This window comes from Homalodisca vitripennis, chromosome 5, assembly GCF_021130785.1.
Source record: "Homalodisca vitripennis isolate AUS2020 chromosome 5, UT_GWSS_2.1, whole genome shotgun sequence".
Lineage (NCBI taxonomy): Eukaryota > Metazoa > Arthropoda > Insecta > Hemiptera > Cicadellidae > Homalodisca > Homalodisca vitripennis.
Window position 1 is genome coordinate 63,027,878 of NC_060211.1, and position 16,233 is coordinate 63,044,110.

Genomic DNA, 16,233 nt, shown 5'->3' on the forward strand with positions numbered 1-16,233 from the left:
AAATTCATAACAAGGGCATTTGAGTAGGCGTAATTTTCATCAGTAAAATGTTCAGCATTAGTGAATGTTTTGTGCGTTCGTGGGTGAAGATAATATCCTCTTTACCTCTTATTACGTCTAGAAATTTGGGTATTTGTTGAAATTAATTTTACAGACACATATGATTCGTACTTGAGAAAGTAAAGCTCTATTATACCGAATAAGCTTACATTACGTTATTTTCATTAAACAGTGTAGACTCAATACACATTTCAATGTATTTGAAACTAGATCAATCCTGTGAAAATGTAATTAAGAATTATGTTTTGCATAAAAAGAAAAAGTCTCCTGGGATAGAAAAAGTATTTACAGGATCAACTTTAAATTAAAAGAGAAGTTCATCAATAACAAAGTTGGCTGGCTACTTGTGGACTCTGCCAACAAGGGTGATTCAATTACAAAATACAATATAGAGTAACGGTACAAGCAATAAAGGTAGATTAATAAAAAAGGACAAATAGAGGAACGTGCAGGTAAGAGCTTGTTGGGAGCAATCTGAGTGGAAGATCTAATCTAGCCATTAACTGGACGAACAGCTTGTTCGCAATTAAAGGCGGATAATAAAACATCCGGAGCCGGCGGCTACAGGAGAACGGGAGTTTGTGTTCCGCGAGGGGCAATGTACCGATAGATAGCGCACTTTATGTTTATTGTTTGTAGTATTTACTGAATAATACTTTTTATCAATGCGACTATGGAAGATTACCACAATACTAACGCAACTTTTACTGTGTTGTAAAGTAATCTAGATATGTAGAATAATGTACATTTTATGCAGGAACAAAAATATATATAGCTGATAATAAATAAGGTTATAGTGAACAATTATTTTCATACATACTTTAATGTTGTGGTAATGAGTTTTACCACACATATTAAAAATTTTATAGAAGAAAATATTGTAAATCAGACCATAATTGTGAATTTTTGTTAAGTATAAGTGAAGTGTTAAGTATAATTAAAGTCGTATAAAATAATAATTTTGTCACTCCATTTGGAGAGAATTAGTTTAGTTATTATGAAAACTAAAACATTTAGAAGAGTATTACTTTTAAGAATAAATAAGAAAACTAACGATACTTTTCTTTCAAACCTTGTTTATCCTGATTTAAAATGCCTATGGAACGAAGCAATTGGTTCGCCTCGAACCAAAGGAGGTCGTAGTCTTGTTCCTTTACTAACTTCGACTTTAAGTCATATTGACTCGAACCTTTCTATGCACTTAAAAATATTATGAGAAAGAGTGATTGGTCATTAACCCGTAGGTAATTCCTAGTACTCGTAGTTCAAGTTTTTACTTCCAAATAATGGAGGAGGAACAATCACAAAGATGTTTACCAACATTATTCAATGATTTTCACAGAAACGGCCAGAAAACTGGTAAAGAAAGACAGAAAATGGATAGCAACTCAATTATATTACAGTATCACACCACGAAACATAACCTATAACATGAGTACGCAGAAAGTGGCGGAACCGGTATAGGGTGAACCAAAACTGGTAAAGAAAGACAGAAAATGGATAGCAACTCAATTATATTACAGTATCACACCACGAAACATAACCTATAACATGAGTACGCAGAAAGTGGCGGAAACCGGTATAGGGTGAACCAAAACTGGTAAAGAAAGACAGAAAATGGATAGCAACTCAATTATATTACAGTATCAAACCACGAAACATAACCTATAACATGAGTACGCAGAAAGTGGCGGGAACCGGTATAGGGTGAAACGTAACTGTGAGCCAACAGCTAATGCGAGCTCTGTAAATGGAGCTAAAGTGAGTTTAGCTCGCTCCGTGGTTAACCTGCATTACGCGCAAAACTGGGGGAACACGTTAAGCCGGGTGAAAGCAATTTTGGAACTGAGATTCCCCGAGAAAGCAGGCGGGCGTCCTCGGTCTGGGACTGGGCGGGAATTGAGTTAGAGAATATCCGCAAACACAACTCGGTTAATGCGAGATGAGGGCGGCCAGTGGTTTTGCCATTTAGGGATTATTAGCGGAAACATGCTGGGATTATAAATTACAGTATTACTGTAAGTGAATATTTCTTTCTGTGGCAGGGCGGTAGAAACTATACCGAGAAAAATGTAGTTTAATTACAGTACATGTGTAATGTGTGTTGAGTGATGGATGATAACCGGCATCATTTCATTTTACAATCGGTTTCTGGTGAAATATTTTTTTCTAATTTATCGCAGAACAAGATAACTTCCCTATCTACAGAGAAATGGAACATTTTTCACGCCACAACGAATTATAGTACTTAAAGTAATAATTTTGGGCGATTTGAAACCAGATGAAGGGGAAAATGGCTGAAGGTACAGGTATGGTAATTCACATGGTTTAAATTTACCTTTGATACTATGAATGGTTTACTATGTAAATATGGAGGAGACAACAGGTTTTTTTTTAAAAAAAAACCTTAATCTTATTAAGTTATAAATTTTTCTATCTTAGCCATAACCAGTTTTATTTGCGGCTAGATCTAAACTTTATCAAAAAATCTACTTTAAAAGCCTTTTAGCTAATATACTTCCACGTATTGGTTCGCTCAGAATGAAGGATGTGACTCATATTACAAAGCATTCCAATATTTTGACTGATTGAGCTGGTTCATACGGTAATTGTAATATATAAATTGTAAATAAGCAGTGTTCGATTTTGGAACATATCTGTTCCCTTAACGTGACAGACGCGAAAGGGACGGACAAAGCAGGTGCTGCTAACAGCTTCAGAATTCAATTTCATTACAAAAATAGAAAATTAATTATTTAAAAATCAAAATATTTATGAAGATGTAGTTTGTGTTGTTTTATACATCACCTTATGGATATTTACTTTGACAGTGTTATAAAAATCCTTTGTGGTCTATTTGAGAAAACGGACTTTATTTAATCAATGTTTAGTTGAGAAATAAAACTGGCTGACTTAAAAATGTAAAATATTCAACAATAAGATTCGTTTGAAAAATAATTTTCCATTAGATTTAAATTCCCAAATTGAACAAAAGAAAACCACCCATATACGAGTGGTGTCTATTACAAAGCTATCAATTGTATTTTTACAAAAATATCACATTTCAAGTAGAACGTTGAAACAAATGTTCAACATTTTAGTAGGAGATAAAATTTAGTCAAAATCCTTAAAGCGAATTTATACAACGGTTTGAGTTTTTCTAAAGTGAAGTCTGAAGTGCCAAAGCAAAAAACGATCTGGGATTATTAGCAGACAAACAAACATTATATGAAATTCAAGGATATCGTACGAAGTATTCACTCAAATCCGTTCACTAAAAGCATCACATATTTTTGAAAAACGTACTTTAAAGCCTTGAAAAATGTGTGGCTGAGTCTGAAAACAGTATTTTCCCTAATATGTTTTGTATACAACAAAGTACATAAAGTATTAATCCTGCTACTCCTAACATTAAAACCGATAGAACGTAAACAGAATTAGATGAAATTAACGTCTCATATCGACATTTCCCTTGTAAAGTGTGGGTTAGGATAGTTGTTGAAACTACTTAACATGCGAGAACCCCACTTAATGGCCTCCCCACTTGGTAAAAGTTCGCCCAGTTTGACACAGTTAGTGTGCGATGCCCCAGCTTTATCACTGAGCTAGCTGAATAATACAAGTCGGACGGGTAGTAGGTAGTGGGTAGCAGGTAACTAGTGCCACTGCACTGCGACGCTTAATAAGCGGCTCATGCTACGTGTTCCTCTTAGTAATTCATACATGTGAGTTGTGTGTAAGCTACTTCCACTGGATACGGGCTGTAATTGAGTCATATATCTCTTCATTTCCGTTGCATCCTCATTAGGAACACAATGTCATGATATATTCCGCAATAATTTACCACACAACCCAATGCATTGACTTGAGAACAGTCCAAACGTATAGGAAAAAAGCCACACCTGGACCGTTTAATTTATATATGGACCGGAACATGTTTTATTACATCTTCTCCAGCGTGTTGGGTACTACTTTTTATTTCATTAATTACACAAATCCGATGCTATAAATTGAGCACGCAAAAGTGATGCTCAGACTGCCCTCTGTGGACTTACAGGCTCAGGTAAAACAAATATTAAATATTTGAACTGTAGCAATCAAAGATAAGTGGCGCAGCCCCTAGCGTCGGACCTCAGAACTAACGTAAGTAATCCTCCAGCCCTCAGCACCTCGTGCGTTTGAATGATTTGTCTCCTGGGTAAATAAAACGAACAAAGGTACTACAACTAGTCAATGTACCTTGTTCTTGGTTGGCTGAAGGTGTTTCACTCCAAGGGTCAGCTGATTAATTAATACGATTACTCATTATTTAGGTTCTTTTCATTATTAAACTGCTGTTTACGTAATTTATTCACATTGTCATATTTATTCATATTTGCATTTAACTTATTGTAATCCACGTGTTAATGCTTTGATTTTCTAGAGAATAGCCCTCTGATTCATATGAGAGGGCTATTCATAGGAGATTAAGTGGCAGAAATCTTGTTTGGTAAAGCTAGTTCTGTTCTGTAGAGCATAGATAGTGCTAATATACTAAATCACGCTCTATGTTGGCATGACAATATAATCTTAACACTCCATAATATTAAAAATTATTATAAGAATATTATTTTTTTTCTGCAAAAACGTAGACTTAATTTAGCTATATTTGTAAATACATTGTCTTAGTAGCCGAGCGTTAGCGAAGCCTATCACTCGTGGAGTTGAAAATTTTCATTCCTCTCTGTATTTCCGCACGATATATGGAAAACGGACTGTTCATTTCTATGGAATGGACATAAAGAGTTCGAGTATGGTGTATGCCACTCCACTGGACTTGGACGAGAGTTGGCAAATATATTTACATTGATCTTACCATGATCGCAACAAGACAATAGCAGTATACACAAATTTGTAAACAAACAGAATCCAGTAAATTAAATTCCATTAAGTATTAAGTAATATTTCCTTAAAGACTAAAAAGAAAAAGCGGAAATTCAAGGTTAATATCGGTGACAATATTTTATTTCAGAGCACTTTTGCGTTCTAGTACCTTCTCGGAACTGTTATTATTGGAACACTGCTAAGAAACTGGTCCGTATATAAACTTTCGGATTATGGTAGTCATGATCGGGGAAAATGCAATAAGCCTCCCGGAAATTCCATCATGAGGGTGATTACAATAGGCAGATTTTCTATGACATACAAATTACATCGATTAAAAAATGCGGTATTTAGGATGTCCACTTGCAAGAAACATAACTTGTTTAAATTCATCAACACGTATTTTAGATGCCGGCCACGATACACTGATCACTCCCGTTCTAGAATGTTTCAACGAGGCCAATAGTTTATTTTTTAAGGAAATTTCAAAATAAAAAAAATCATCCATCATAGAGTTTTTTTACTATACATTTCCAAACGTTTCAAGTAAAAGTTGTTCGAACTCCATTGCGAATAGATGCAACTTTACGATTCGTAGAACATGTGCAGCAGAAGAAAGATTGGACGAGGTGAGTTTACTGTGTGATTGTACCATCGAGTGTTGTCAGATTGTGAACTGTAATCTCGACAATCTGTCCCAGGACATGGGTGCAATCTCAATTGTTCCAGGAGTGACATCAAGATATATCAACCTGTGAATTCAGAGCTTTATACCCCAGTTATATTTCTGGGCTCCTGATACGCGATGGATTCATTACTAATTAAGTTTAACCTGTTATAAGAGTTGAAATTTCAGCTTTGTTAACAACTACACGGATAATTGTGAAGTTACTGATTTGTCATAGGTATAACTCAACGCTTATACCAATGTTGCAAGGCTATATTGATAATTACTGAAACTTGATAATTACTGAACTATAAAACCATGCGTTGGACATTAGAATGTTAAATGTCAAATACAAAATACCTAATGAGATGTAGGTCATGATTATCAATGACTACTTACAATAAATAGTACGTGATGTTACAGTCCAATACATACTTAGCTACATTACACGTTAATAACTTACCAGAAAGAGTACATCATAATATACGTGAATAATTAATTACTTAGTACACGAGATTAAGTGTCTACACATTACTAGCTATATTGCAAGATATAAAACGTCTACACGTTAACGTCTACAGAACATGATGTTGAATATCAATAACTAGTTAGCTAAATTACACTACGTTAAATGTCAACAACTCACTAGATGCAATACACATGTTAATGCATCATTAGTGACAGTACACGATATAAGGCGTCAATGCATCATTAAAAGAAATAAAAAATATCAAATGGAAAGCAAAAACCTTTGTACAAAAAATAATTTTGGAACAAACATTTATCGCAAAATGGCTATTATACCAGAATGTTTATTGCTGTAAGCTAGGCTACTATAGCTTGCAGACAGACAGTAGTAAATCATGATAGCTGGGTGTCATCACTCAAAGTGCCAGTTCAACTGTCAGTATCTGTATAATAGAGACGAGTCATGTCTGTCAAAGAGAATCTCTCCGTAACATTTTTACTTTACTGTATATAATGCTCTGTAATATTTAGACACAAATAGAATTATACATTTAAATATTTAGGTAGAGAGCTGTTAAATACATAAAATAATACTAATTCCATATACAAAGATTCCAGCAACGTTTTAAGTTTTAAAATTTGATTATATATTTAGCTTGTTTACACTAAAATTTGTAGATAATAATTGAGCGATAATACGCTTTAGACAGTTAAGAATATCTCAAATAAAAAGTAACACAAAAGATACCCAACCGACTGCCAGTAAACAATAGGCAGCAAGTGGATGTAAATGACAGCATTTTCTTTCTCTCATTCATAGCCTCGTTATGGTAATTAAGTCCTCTGTTCTACTAAATCACTTGCACGTACCGAAATTACTGTTGTGCTTAAAACACTTTTCAGCTGTTATAAAATACGTTTACAACACAGTTACAAACGTGAAAAGTATATAAAGGTCAAGGTCACCGAAAATTCAATCCTAGACGTTTGATTAAGGTTAGTAACTAGGGGCAGTCAACAGAATTCGCTATAGTATTAGCAAATAGTGATTGCGGCTGAAAGTCCATGGAGTCGACTGGCACGAACGCACCCCAACACTCACGAGTGTAGAGGGTGCTGGTAGGGATCACCTTGGCACCTACCAGTTTTCCCTCCTACCAGTCATCTAGTATCATTGACGATTTAGTAATATCTGAAATTTATGACTAAGCAATAATCTGCTATAGTATCAGACCGTTTTTTGGAAAAATTATTGTCGTTATAGCGTTCATAATCTATATATTCTAAATCAGTAGGATGAAATTAAATATAATAAAAGTCTGGATTTTATTAAGGAAGTTTTAGTTAACTAGAGTGCTTCCTCAATCAATCCAATAGGGTGGAAATGCGGCTCATCCCAATTTTCTGCGCTTGCGCGCGCGCGTATGTGAGCATATATGGGACTAGCCGCAATCCCTATTTGCTAGTAGTATAGTGTTGCGTTGTTTCCACAATAGTAACATAGCGAGCAATAGACCTAGGTCTGGTCGTCAGATCACGTTGGTGATCAGTGTTCGAGTAAGATATATCTTGTATGTGTGCCCAATGCCGATAAAATGTTGAATTGAATATCCATGAAATTTTTGCTATCACATAAATATTATTTTAGGAAAGTCAAAAACTTTAAGTTGAATACTTTGCTTATGCCATGGAAAAAATATATCTTTTCATTTTTATCAACAAATAATTGTTACAAAATAACCTAGGCTTATTATTTTTTTCATATATCCAAATTTGATTTGTCTCACACATTTGAAGTAATTTATGAAGAGCTTTAAAGTGGTGGGGAGCTTTAAATATTTTTAAAACATTGGAGAGATTGATTGATTTTTTACGCAGTTTCTCCTGGTAATTGCCAAAGATACTGATGGTATAATTTGTACGCCCTGTGATGAGGGGTATTATTTTGCATAGATGTAAAAATTATTAATTATAAAATTAAGAGCAAGAAAAATTATTAAGGTGCATTAACACTATTAAAATAACTTTTGCAAAAACCTGATGCTTTATAACATTGCTATAACTTTGGTTACTTTAAAATTAACGGTATTAATGATGATAAATCTGAGACTCCAGGGGACTCGTATACAGGGAGGCCTGAAACTTGGGCGATGACGAGTGGAGTGTTGAGCTGAGACCGACTCGCGTTACGAATTACGAGTCTACGAGGTCCCGAAGTGTGACGGGGAGAGTTAATGCACCCTCGGGGGCGATACATGAGATGTATCCAGAATTCAGGTTTTGGAATCCAAACCCTGATCCGTGTACTTAATCGAGAGAGACGGCGGAAGGGGGAAAGCACTTTTTCTCTCTTTACAACATGTTATCGTATGAAATTATATGAAACGAGACTGTACTCGTATTGACAGACAAAGTTACGAGTATGCTCTATATATCACTTATATATAGTATATTATAAACATACTTAACTAGATATACACTAACGTAAAAAGGAATAATTATGGCATCGCAAGATAAACACCTTAAAAGAGTCTTTATTCCTTAGTTTTTTAATGAACGGTTTGAAGCTCTAACCCGATATTATTTAACACATTACATCAGGCAGGCTCGGTTTAGATAATTATTTGTAAGCGTTCAAAAATGATGTGCTCAAACCGAGATTCGAACCCGGGTCCATGGAGCGAAAATCAGGTAACACGGGCACATATGCTTTAGTTTAATAAGATTATTGTTCCCACACTTTCATAAATAGTACGCTAACAAGCTTATTCCTCAGTTTACCACAGTTTACACAATATATTTTTATACTGCAATATGAACTTATGTTGTTGATATTAATTTTATTAACTTTACTGTAACTTTAAAATAAAACTTAATTACTGCTTACATCTTTACATATTAGGTGAATTATCAGTATGTAATTGTAGGATAAAATATATTTAAATAACCGATGTTTCTACATATATTTATAAATTTTACATTTAAATTTATGTACTTATTACAAGATAAATTTGGAATATAAGTATTCAAATGGGAAATGCGTAATAGATACATAGCATAATTTGTTTCACTGAGCATAAGCTTGACGACAAGCATAAAAGTAAAAAAAAGACACGGTTGACCTGGAAATAGGCTTGAATTTCGGTCATTTAAATTTAATTGTGAAAAATTTAATGTCGGCAATACGAACTCAAAGGGCCTGTGCTTGCCTTTGGCTGGCGTGTTCGTGTTAACATTTCTGTAGATTGTAGAAAATCGCGTAGTAAATTGCATATATGATCCTTTTTTAAGGAAAGTAATAGAGATCATAAATTAATAATAAGTATATACTTGGACCCAGTTTCAGAGATTTGTTGATTGGAAGTGGACATACATCAAGAGAACCAATAACTTATGGAACCAATAACAATAACAGATGGATCCGTCTCAAAAGTACAATGTTAAAATTAGTAAGAGTATCTTATACCACAATCAAGCACTCAGGGTGGGTTCTGGTCGTCGCAAAACCGGAAATCATAATTTGTTTGAGCCTTAGACCTAAGTTGCTTAATGAATAACGACTGTTGCAGCTATAGCATCAGTGTACAGGTGGAACAAGATAAACACCAGAGCTACAGGGGCTACTGAGGTCGATGGTTACGTCTAGCAATCCGCTGGAGGATTCTCCAGGTCAATCTATTTGGAAGACTCAAAATCTTCAATTGAAAAATAGGTGAAATAAGTGCTTTTCGTTTAAGCACATCTTGGATATTGAAGTACCTATCAATGATGTGGCTAGGTAGCTTCAAATTAAGCTCTGGAGTAGAGTCAAAAGAGTCAACACATTGTGTTTAAGCTCTTAAATGGCACCAATGGGAGTCCTGAACTGTTAGAAAACAAGTCTTTGGGTGCTAACTACTCAATGAAGACGGATTTAAAGGAATAACAATTTAAAGATGCTGGACGGTAAAAAAGTTAAACATTCTATATTATTTTCATTCTAACTGTAATATAAACTCTTAGCACTTGAATTAAAAATTAGAAACTTATATAAATTACCTTGAAATTAAAGGAGAAAAATATGTTATGATTGGACTTTTGATTAGACCTATTGGCCATAATCATCACAGAAACTCGGATCTATGTAATTTCTGCGTCGACAGTATACCACTGGTTTCACAGGGTTCTTCGGTTGTCATACAGTCTACTACATGCAGAGTAACGGATGTGCTAAATCCCGCTGATAAAAGTTGTTTTTACCTTCAGTTAATAGAAATACTTAAGTAGCATTTAAGAGGGACCTTAAGTAACATGTCTATACCGTGTGTTAAATTTTTTTATTGTTGTTAATACTGTACATTTAGTTGTTTTCAAGTTCATGATTGACCATAGAAAGCTACTAAGTTATTCCCGACTTCATGATGTTTGTATAATCTTTGAATAATCTAACACCCTTTTTTATTTTTCAATGTTGTCTGTAACCACAGTTTATTTTTCTTAAGCGTTGCATTCGTAAATTAAAATTACGTAACTATTCATATTTATGTAAATTATTCAATAGTAATAAGGCGGTATTTTAGCGAAATGATATTATTACTCTCTTTGGCTGTTAAATATGAATTAATAGAGATTTTTAATATTCATTATTGTTGATAATTCTATTCCCGATTTCCTTGTTATTGTAGATTGGTATTCTTACATAATTGTGTAGTAATTTTATACCAGGTTTTTGTAATTTATCAGGCCAACCTTTTAGTGTTTCAAAACAGTTCATAACTTTGATCTTGAATGGTTATAATCTTTCATGCTAATCTGGAATTTATATTATGCTGTATATCATGAACTATGAATATCTAATATACAATCATGCAGTACGTCTCATTTATGTTTGTAATTAACAGCAGCAAATCTTTATAATTCATTGTGGATTGCTGAAGGTCTTTTATAATGACTGAATTAAGTTTATTTCCTGCAATCAAACAATCCAATGGTCGTGAGTTTTTACCGTGGCATGTTTAAAAGGCTTTTAGTTTCTGAATTTTTATGAAATCTTGTTCGGCGATTCTTTCTGAATATTGGGTGGAGCTTCCTCTGAAGCATCACTGAAATATTTCTCTCTACCCTGCATCACACCCACTTAAGAGCCACTTGCTGTATTAAAATGAACTTGAGTTTTTTCTCCGTAAGAACACGATGTTAAACCTCATGCAGTTTTTTAAACCCTTATTTTTTTATTATAGCATTATGGTAAATATTTCATTTTAAAGATATAACTAATTAATATAATTGAAGATATAATTAGGTATTTTTGTAAATTGTATACTTTTTTAAATATTTAAACGATAAGTACAACAAAATTTGATATCTTTTCTGAATAATCCACAAAAATTGTCGAGGAAAACTAAAAAAGCGTTTGTTTGCCTATTAGTTATATCTTTAAAATGAGACATGCCATAATTCTTCGACTGAAAATAAGGGCATGAAATAGCATGAGGTTTAACATTGTTCTTATGAGGTTGTTGAAGGTCATTTTACTACAGCCGGCTCTAGAAGTTTTCATGCCATTGTAAACGATGATCCCAAGATAATCTCAGACAGTAACAGCAGTACAAGCTCACCAAGACGGATGTTCTGTCCTCGATTCATTAACCGCTATCCGACTGAGATCAGGAGGTCCTCCGTCCTAACTTCGGTACTCGGGTGTGTTGTCTACCCCGCAACCTTCTCCAGTACAATAAATACTGGGATCGTGGCCTCGGCACATCATTTCCGGGTCTGGTCCGATACTGACCAGCAGACCATCAATATTATTGACCTGGAGGTCTTCATTAGTGTGATATATGCGTTGTAGGGAGCGAGATTACATCTAGTTTCGTGTCTCTTGAGTATATTTTCATTAGAGGAGAATACCTCCAGTCTACGTCTTCTAATGGTGATAAAATCTGACACCGTCTTTTTTACTCAAAAAAGGTGGTTTAGATTCTTAAAATTATTTGAAGGCTAATGGATATTTACAAAATAAGCAATCTGACAGTCGATTCACTCGCACGATTGAATTTGAAGACTTGATATGAGGCAATAGGTTTGTTATGTTTGTTTGTTGTTGTTATACACTTAAATAATATGTGACCCTACCTCTTCCCACAAGTCACCAAAGGTTCCACCGTATTATCTCTCCGATGGAAAATCATAACCAGGCAAAATCAATTTTGCTGTAAAGTCTTTGGAACCCTGTCTCTTGTCTAAGACTGGAAATTCAGTTATGAAATATCAATAGATCAAAGCAAAATCACTGATAAAGCGAATAGTTTACTAGACTGAGCTATAACAACATGAAAGCAAACTGAGAACCGTCTATTTCCTTAAACTACTATCAAACTGTCTGAATTCTCAAACCACTATCATGTTAATCAACTGTCTCAAAGTAATTTTCAGTTCAACTACTCTGAGCATTTAATTGAACATTATATGAACAAATTTGAAACTTTCGTGGTTTTATGGTTTTTCAAGGTATTCCACTTGAAAGGTAAATTGATTTGGATTACCTTAGATGAAGTATATAATAGTTGATTTGCTATATATTAAAGAAATGGTGTGATAAGCCAAGAGTTGCAGGGCTTTTGAGATTAATTTATTTACGTACATCCAATATAGCATCTTTGATGTAACATTATTAGTCGAGTTCATTAGTATACATTTCTTAAAGATGAGTTATAAACGAATAATTGGATAACACTTTAAAATTGAGTGTTGTTGTTCTGTGTAGTTTTACTATCTCAGGTCAACTGATCCCTAGAAAGGGAATACCAGTGATCAGTAGCCTGCATTTTAATGCACGTTAAAAACCAGTCTGATTGTATTGGCTTTTCATCTGTTCTCAATTTACCATTATCAGAGGTCCTATTAAAGTATCCGCTCAATCTGGACATACCAGGCTTCTTTAGTAGTGCCCGTGTTGACTGGAGACTGTAACGGTAAAAGTAACGGGATATTGTAAAGAAACTGAATTAGCAAAATTTACAAATAATTCTTTACACTTTTGAAGCATAGCACTGCCTCACACAAAACTAAAAATGAACATGTAAATAAATTCTGTCTTTTAAGGTAATAAAAACGGCTTTTTTCACTTATTGCTTCTGTTGAAACAATCTTTATTTTGTACAGTTATGCACTATTGAAACAGAAGAGACTTTATATTTTATTATCTTTTGATTTTCCACAATCAACGTACAAGCAATGTACAAAACTCAACAGCGGAATTTGCAGAATGGGAAATACTGCAATATTTGAAAAACAGAATAATATTCTGAGAAGGTGTAAAATAACCTATATACCTTTCCAATAGCAATAACGAAGATGAGCACTTAATGACGATATTAAATTGTGCGGACTTTACACTCTTTAAGCGTCGACTGTCTCGGTCCACTCTACTCCAAAATCTTCCTGCGTTTTTGTCAAAACCCAGCTCTTGTGTCACTAATCTCTTTGCTGAATCAATGCAGCCTTGGGCTGGACATCCCCAGCAATCTACTTGCGCAAATCAGCTTACTATATTACACATATACTTCCTAATAGGATTAACTGGTGGGTGTAATAGGGCTATTGAGGAAATGTTCTATACCGAAGCGATGGTATTAGAATATAACTAAGATTGTGGTTGTGTCCGACAGCGTATTAAAGATAATAATAAGGTTTTGTACATATGCGATTACTTGTTTTGTAAAAACTATCTAGGATTTGTAAAGTTAATGTAATTCGCTCGCTCATGTCACCGCTTCTTCTTCTTCTTCTGAATGGGCTCTTCATTTTATAAAGGAGAAATTAGGACCATTAGGTCCTTTCTTACACTTAACCTTCTGAGGAGTGGAATGATTTTTTTATATAACACATTCATTACCAGAACTTACACACGCCCAGCGTAAATCATAGTTTGTTTAAAATTAAGTTACGACAGCTAGTGATATATAATTACTCAACAGTAATCTGAAAGGTGCTGTACTCGTTACTATGAACACGACATCCTCTTTATGTCGGGTTAGATTAGGTAGTCGTTTAACGCGGTAGTGGCAGCCGCTGCCTAGTCTCTGATTATGTCCCGATTGCTCGTAGTCCACTGATGACTGCCATCAGTCCCCATGACAGCTGCCAGCAGCGTTGCCAGCCGCTGCCTAATTGGAGGGCAGTCCTAGCCATATTTCACAATGTATTGTAGGTGCTGCCACTAACCTCTTTCACATTTACGAGTATGTCTATGGATACCGGTGAACAATTTTAAGAATTGAGATCTATTTTAAATAAGTAAGCTTATTTAATAAAAAAGCTTTTAATAAATATTTCATTGAAATCGGGCGAAAAATATCTGGAACATCTAACATGAAGATCGGAAAATAGAATTTTAATTTTTTAATTTCAATGATATATTATATTGTAATGAGACGAAAATAATATATGTAATAGGAGATGCCAGACCAGACGATACGAAGGATATAAAAAACAAACGAGTCGATTTCGATAGTTATTATATTCATAATTTCTACTCTCGTAACGTACAGTTGGGAAAATCTGGGAAACTGTGGGAATAGGAAAAAAAATTAAAGCCTATCAATAAAATATTAAAAGTAAAAAAATAAGTAAGCCAGATGGATTTCGTAAAACTTATTATTATCTCAAGCATATATTACTGTTTCAAATGTTTTATAAGATTAAAATGGTTAGTGTATGACAGGTGCTCGTAAAAATAAGTAAGCCAGACGGATTTCCTAAAACTTATTGTTATCTCAAGCATGTATTACTGTTTCAAATGTTTTATAAGATTAAAATGGTTAGTGTATGACAGGTGCTCGTAAAAATAAGTAAGCCAGACGGATTTCCTAAAACTTATTGTTATCTCAAGCATGTATTACTGTTTCAAATGTTTTATAAGATTAAAATGGTTAGTGTATGACAGGTGCTCGTAAAAATAAGTAAGCCAGATGGATTTCGTAAAACTTATTATTATCTCAAGCATGTATTACTGTTTCAAATGTTTTATAAAATTAAAATGTTTAGTGTATGACAGGTGCTCGTAAAAAAAAGTAAGCAGATGGATTTCAGACGGATTTCTTAACACTTATTATCTCAAGCATGTATTACTGTTTCAAATGTTTTATAAGATTAAAATGGTTAGTGTATGACAGGTGTTCGTAAAAACAAGTGGAGACAGTAAATTTATAATATAATATTTGACATACCCAAAAATAAATGAGAAAATAAGTAAATACACGAAGAAAATAAAAGTAAATACGCAAAATATTCAGATGTATTATACAATCATTGCATACTTTTCCACGTCTATGAAACGAAAGTTGTAGTTCTTTGAAAGTATGCCATTCCATGACAAACGCATCGCATTGACGTACATGTCTAGCTCTCAAGTATTGAGCTTCCAATTCGGTGAATTGGAAGGTTCGCGCAACTTAGAGCCCTTAGTAAGTTTATTGTTATACGAATACATCAGTTGTGTGTGTGTGGTAAATTGTTTTGTGTTCTTAACTGTATGTAAAGCTGGCGAATTCAGGCAGAAAATGGCTATTGGGTAACTTTTTACTTAGTATTTAGAATGAATGGATTTTCAAAACCATAGTTGAACTAATAGTTTAAATGGCTATTTAGTGTAAATAAATAAAAACAATATATTTATGTAAAACATTTTTTAATTTTGTCACATTATTCAATTTGTAGAAACTAATTTATGAGCATTGGCAACATAATGACTCCATGACCAACATGACAACTGAATCTGTCAGATAAATTCGCAGAATATCTAAGCAAAGATTTGGGTTCAGTTAGCAAGCTCTGGACTGAATAATGTAGGACTGGGCACAAGATAGCCGCTGCATTGCGACAGATTAATAAAATTCTCACGACCTTGCTAGCAGCTGAAACGCTGAATTCAGTATTTCCTTAGAGAACACTGAGACATGTGATACGTGCATTACCTGTAAATAATGAATGCAATTTGTAAAATATAAACTACAATCTGTTAAAAAAATTATTTTAATGGATTGATTTGAATTTCTGTCTAACGAAAGAAGATACCGAGTGTCTGTTTATCCTAAGAACATATACATTTGGTGAAAATCGGAAGCTTAATGTGGTGGTGGATGAGTTTTAAAAGCCTTTTTATAGCGTAGTTTTAAAAAATTTGTTTGTCATTA

At 34.0% G+C, this 16,233-nt stretch overlaps 1 protein-coding gene across 16 annotated transcripts in view; it reads right to left on the bottom strand.

The window, feature by feature from the left end:
• Window positions 1-16,233, bottom strand: part of LOC124362306 (collagen alpha chain CG42342-like) — a 535,020-nt gene that overhangs the window by 118,411 nt on the left and 400,376 nt on the right. The window lies entirely within an intron of this gene.